The sequence below is a fragment of the Rattus rattus genome, chromosome X, assembly GCF_011064425.1.
Source record: "Rattus rattus isolate New Zealand chromosome X, Rrattus_CSIRO_v1, whole genome shotgun sequence".
Lineage (NCBI taxonomy): Eukaryota > Metazoa > Chordata > Mammalia > Rodentia > Muridae > Rattus > Rattus rattus.
Window position 1 is genome coordinate 30,277,604 of NC_046172.1, and position 5,553 is coordinate 30,283,156.

Genomic DNA, 5,553 nt, shown 5'->3' on the forward strand with positions numbered 1-5,553 from the left:
CTTGAAGGGGCTCGAGACCCCATATGTACAACAATGCCAAGCAACCAGAGCTTCCAGGGACTAAGCCACTACCTGAAGACTATACATGGACTGACCCTGGACTCTGACCTCATAGGTAGCAATGAATATCCTAGTAAGATCACCAGTGGAAGGGGAAGCCCTGGGTCCTGCTAAGACTGAACCCCCAGTGAACTAGACTCTTGGGGGGAGGGCGGCAATGGGGGGAGGGTGGGGAGGGGAACACCCATAAGGAAGGGGAGGGGGGAGGGGGATGTTTGCCTGGAAACCGGGAAAGGGAATAACACTCGAAATGTATATAAGAAATACTCAAGTTAATAAAAAAAATGTCATTTTTCTAACTGTTGACTAAAGATTCATAATAACTGGACTGGGTAGATGGCTCTATGGGTTAAAGACACTTGCTACCGAGCTTAACCATCTGTGTTCAATACCCAGAATCTACATAATAAAAGAAAGAATTAAGTTCCAAAAAAAAATTGATCTTACCATAATTACACCAGACTTCTCACCAGAGACAATGAAAGCCAGAAGACCCTGGACAGATGTCATACAGACCCTAAGAGAACACAAATGCCAGCCCAAGCTACTGTATCCAGCAAAACTCTCAATTAACATAGATGAGGAAACCAAGATATTTGAGGACAAAAACCAAATTTACAAAATAGCTTTACACAAATCCCACCCAACAAAGGGTAAGAGATGGAAAACTCCAACACAAAGAGGGAAACCCTAGAAAAAAGCAAGAAAGTAATCTTCTTGCAACAAACCCAAAAGAAGAGAGCCACACAAACATAATTCCACCTCTAACAACAAAAATAACAGTCCACAGTGATCACTTTTCCATAATATCCTTTAACATCAATGGACTTAATTCCCCAATAAAAAGACATAAACTGACTGGATACATAAACAGGACCCAGCATTTTGCTGCATACAGGAAAAACATATCAGTGACAAATACAGACACTATCTCAGAGTAAAAGTCTGGAAAAACGTTTCCAAGCAAATGGTCCCAAGAAACAAGTTGGAGTAGCCATTCTTATATAAAATAAAATTAAATTTCAACCAAAAGTTATAAAAAAAGATAAGAAAGGACACTTCATACTTGTCAATGGAAAAATCTACCAAGTTGAACTCTCAATTCTGAACATCTATGCTCCAAATGCCAGGGCACCCACACTCATGAGAGTAACTTTACTAAAGCTCAAAGCACACATTGCACCACATACAATAATAGTGGGAGACTTCAACGTTCTCATCAATGGACAGATCATGGAAACAGAAACTAAACAGAGATATTGTGAATCTAAGTTAGGAACGAAATGGACTTAACAGTCGTCTATAGAACATTTCATCCTAAAACAAAAGAATATACCTTCTTTTCAGCATTTCATGGGACCTCCTCCAAACCTGAGGATATAAATGGTCACAAAACGGGTCTCAACTGATATAAGATGATTGAAATAATCCCATGCATCCTATCAGATCACCATGGACTAAGGCTGGTCTTCAATAACAACAAAAACAATAGAAAGCCCACATACACATGGAAGCTGAATGATGCTCTATTAATGGCAACTTGGTCAAGGAAGAAATGAAGAAATTATAGACTTTTTAGAATTTAATGACAGTGAAGGCATAATGAACCAAAACTTATGGGACACAATGAAAGCAGTGACAAGAGAAAAACTCATAGCTCTGAGTGCCTCCAAAAAGAAACAGGAGAGAGCATACACTAGCAGCTTGACAGCACACCTGAATGCTCTAAAACAAAAAGAAGCAAACATACCCAATATGAGTAGACAGCAGGAAATAATCAACTCAGGGTTGAAATCAATCAATCAAACAAAAAGAACTATACAAAGAATCAACAAACTAGGAGCTAGTTCTTTGAGAAAATCAACAAGATAGATAAACACTTAGCCAGACTAACCAGAGGGCAGAGAGACAGTATCCAAATTAACAAAATCCAAGATGAAAAGGGAGACATAAGAACAGAAACTGAGGAATTCAAAAAAATCATCAGATCCTACTACAAAAGCCTATACTCAACAAAAGTGGAAAATCCGGATGAAATGGACAATTTTCAGAAAAGATACTAAAACCTAATATCAATACTCTTCAAACTATTCCACAAAATAGAAACAGAGGGAACACTACCAAATTCGTTTTATGAAGCCATAATTACATTTATACCTAAACCACACAAAGTCCCAACAATAAAGAGAACTTCAGACCAAATTCCCATATCAATATTCATGCAAAAATACTCAATAAAATTCTCACAAACTGAATCCACAAACACATCAAAAGGATCATCGATCATAATGAAGTATGTTTCATCCCAGGGATACAGGGATGGTTCAATATACAGAAATCCATCAATGTAATCCACTATATAAACATAATCAAAGAATAAAACAACATCATCATCTCATTAGATGTGGAGAAAGCATTTGACAAAATTCAACACCCCTTCATGGTAAAAATCTTGGAAAGATCAGGAATTCAAGGCCCATACCTAAACACAGTAAAAGCAATATACGGCAAACCAGTAGCCAACATCAAACTAAATGTAGAGAAACTTGAAGCAATCCCAGTAAAATCAGGAACTAGACAAGGCTGCCACTCTCTCCCTTCCTATTCAATATAGTACTCAAAATCCTAGCCAGAGTAATTAGACAACAAAAGGAGGTCAAAGGGATTCGAATTGGAAAGGAAGAAGTCAAAATATCACTATTTGCAGATGACATGATAGTATACTTAAATAACACTAAAAATTCCACCAGAGGACTCCTAAACCCAATAAAAAACTCGAGCAAAGTGGCTGGGTATAAAATTAACTCAAATAAATCAGTAGTCTTCCTCTACTCAAAGGATAAACAGGCTTAGAAAGAAATAAGGAAAATGTCACCCTTCACAATAGTCACAAATAATATAAAATACCTTGGTGTGACTCTAACCAACCAAGTGAAAGATCTGTATGACAAGAACTTCAAGTTTTTGAAGAAAGAAATTGAAGATCTCAGAAGATGGAAAGAACTTCCATGCTCATGGATTGGGGGCATTAATATAGTAAAAATGGCCATTTTGCCAAAAGCAATCTACAGATTCAATGCAATCCCCATCAAAATTTAACTCAATTCTTCATAGGGTTAGAAAGAGCAATTTGCCAATTCATTTGGAATAACAAAAAACCCAGGAGAGAGAAAACTATTTTCAACAATTAAAGAACTTCTGGGGGAATCGCCATCCTTAACCTCAAGTTGTATTACAGAGCAATAATGATAGAAACTGAATGATATTGGTACAGAGACAGGCCCATAGATCAATGAAATAGAATTGAAGACCCAGAAATGAACTCACACACCTATAGTCACGTGATCTTTGACAAAGGAGCTAAACCCTCCAGTAGAAAAAAAGACAGCATTTTCAACAAATGGTTCTAGTTCACCTGGAGGTCAGCATGTAGAAGAATGCAAATCAATCCATTCTTTTTTATCTGAATCCATTTTTTTTATTAGATATATTCTTTATTTACAGTTCAAATGTTATTCCCTTTCCTGGTTTCCCATCCAGCAACTCCCTATCCCATCATGCCTCCTGGCTTCTATAGAGGTGTTCCCACCCACCCACCCATCCCTCCTCCTCCGCCTTAGTATTCCCCCATGCTGAAACAGCCCTTCACTGGACCAAGGGTCTCTCTCCCATTGATGCCCGACAAGGCCATCCTCTGCTACACATGAGACTGGAGCCATGGGTCCCTCCATGTGTATTCTTTGCTTGGCAGTTTAGTCCCTGGGAGCTCTGGGAAGTCAGGTTGGTTGATATTGTTGTTCTTCTTGGAGGTTGCAAATCCCTTACCATTTGCTAGTTCTTTCTTCAAAACCTCCATCGGGAACCCATTCTCAGTTCAATGGTTAGCTGTAAGCGTTCACCTCCGTATTTGTCAGGCTCTGACAGAATCTCTCAGGAGACAGCTATATCAGGCTCCTGTCAGCATGCATTTCTTGGCATCTGCAATATTGTCTGGGTTTGGTGGCTGTATATCGGCTGGATTCCCCCACGTTGGGGAGACTCTGCATCACCTTTCTTTCAGTCTCTGCTCCACACTTTTTCTCTGTATTTCCTCCTGTGAGTATTTTTGTTCCCCCCTTTAAGGTCTGAAGAATCCATACTTTGGTTTTCCTTCTTCTTGAGCTTCATGTGGTCTGTGAATTGTATCTTAGGTAATCCGAGCTTTTGGGCTAATATCCACTTATCAGTGAGTGCATACCATGTTTGTTCTTTTGTGATGTTGTTACCTCATTCAGGATGATATTGCATAGTTCCAACCATTTGCCTATGAATTCCATGAAGTCATTGTTTTTAATAGCTGAGTAGTACAGCATTGTGTAGATGTACCACATTTTCTGTATTCATTCCTCTGTTGAGGGACATCTGGATTCTTTCCAGCTTCTGGCTATTATAAATAAGGCTGCCATGAATATAGTGGAACATGTGTCCTTGTTATGTTGGAGCATCTTTTGGCTGTATGTCCAGGAGTGTTATAGATGGGTCCTCATGTATTACCATTTCCAATTTTCTGAGGAAGTGCCAAATTGATTTTCTGAGTGGTTGTACCAGCTTGCAATCCCACCAACAATGGAGGAGTGTTCCTCTTTCTCCACATCCTTCCTAGCATCTGCTATCATCTGAGTTTTTGTTCTTCTCCATTCTGATTGGTGTGAGGTAGAATCTTAGAGTTGTTTTGATAACATTTGATGTTAAAGAAAATATCCAATAAAAGAAAAAAAATTAAAAAGAGAGCACTGTACTTATGTGTATTTATGTGGCCAAATATATTACTTTCACCCTTCTAAGTTACGTTCCTCAAAGGGTGTAATGTGTACTATGATAAAAGAGTAAGCTTAAGGACCATAGAAGAGCTGTATGGAAACCTACTACTCTAGAAGCTACCTAAAATATTTAAAAGGAATTTAAATGGCGGTACCATATAATAGGTGAGATAACGCCTCAATTAAACATCATGTGTTTCCAAGTAAAACTACCAGTACCAGGAATGTGTTATATTTGGTTGAGTCATTGACCAAAAGGTCCCCATTAATCCCCCCACCTCAAATATAGGCTAGCTATGAACAGTGCATGCTACAGTGGTGTCCTTCCTATAACCCAACCATGAAACTTTTTGCAACTGATACTTGCTGGGAGAGGGAAAAATCGGTTTTCTTTAATAGACACTGAGTGTGTCTACCACACTTCAGGGCAGGTCTCATGCTCAGAAATAGTTGGTCATGATTTTATGTATACTTCTTTTGGTTATTAGTTTGGCTTTTTTTTTTGACTTTTGACTTTTGTTTTTTTTACATTTTGTTGTTTTGGGTTTTTTTGAGAGAGAGATAAAAATGGCGTTTGGTGGGTAGGGTGATGGGAAGGATATGGGGAGGATTTGGTGTGGGGGAAAGAATTTGGTCCAAACTATGTATGGAAAAAATTTAAATAATAAAAGGAAAAAAGTTTAGTATAATTCAA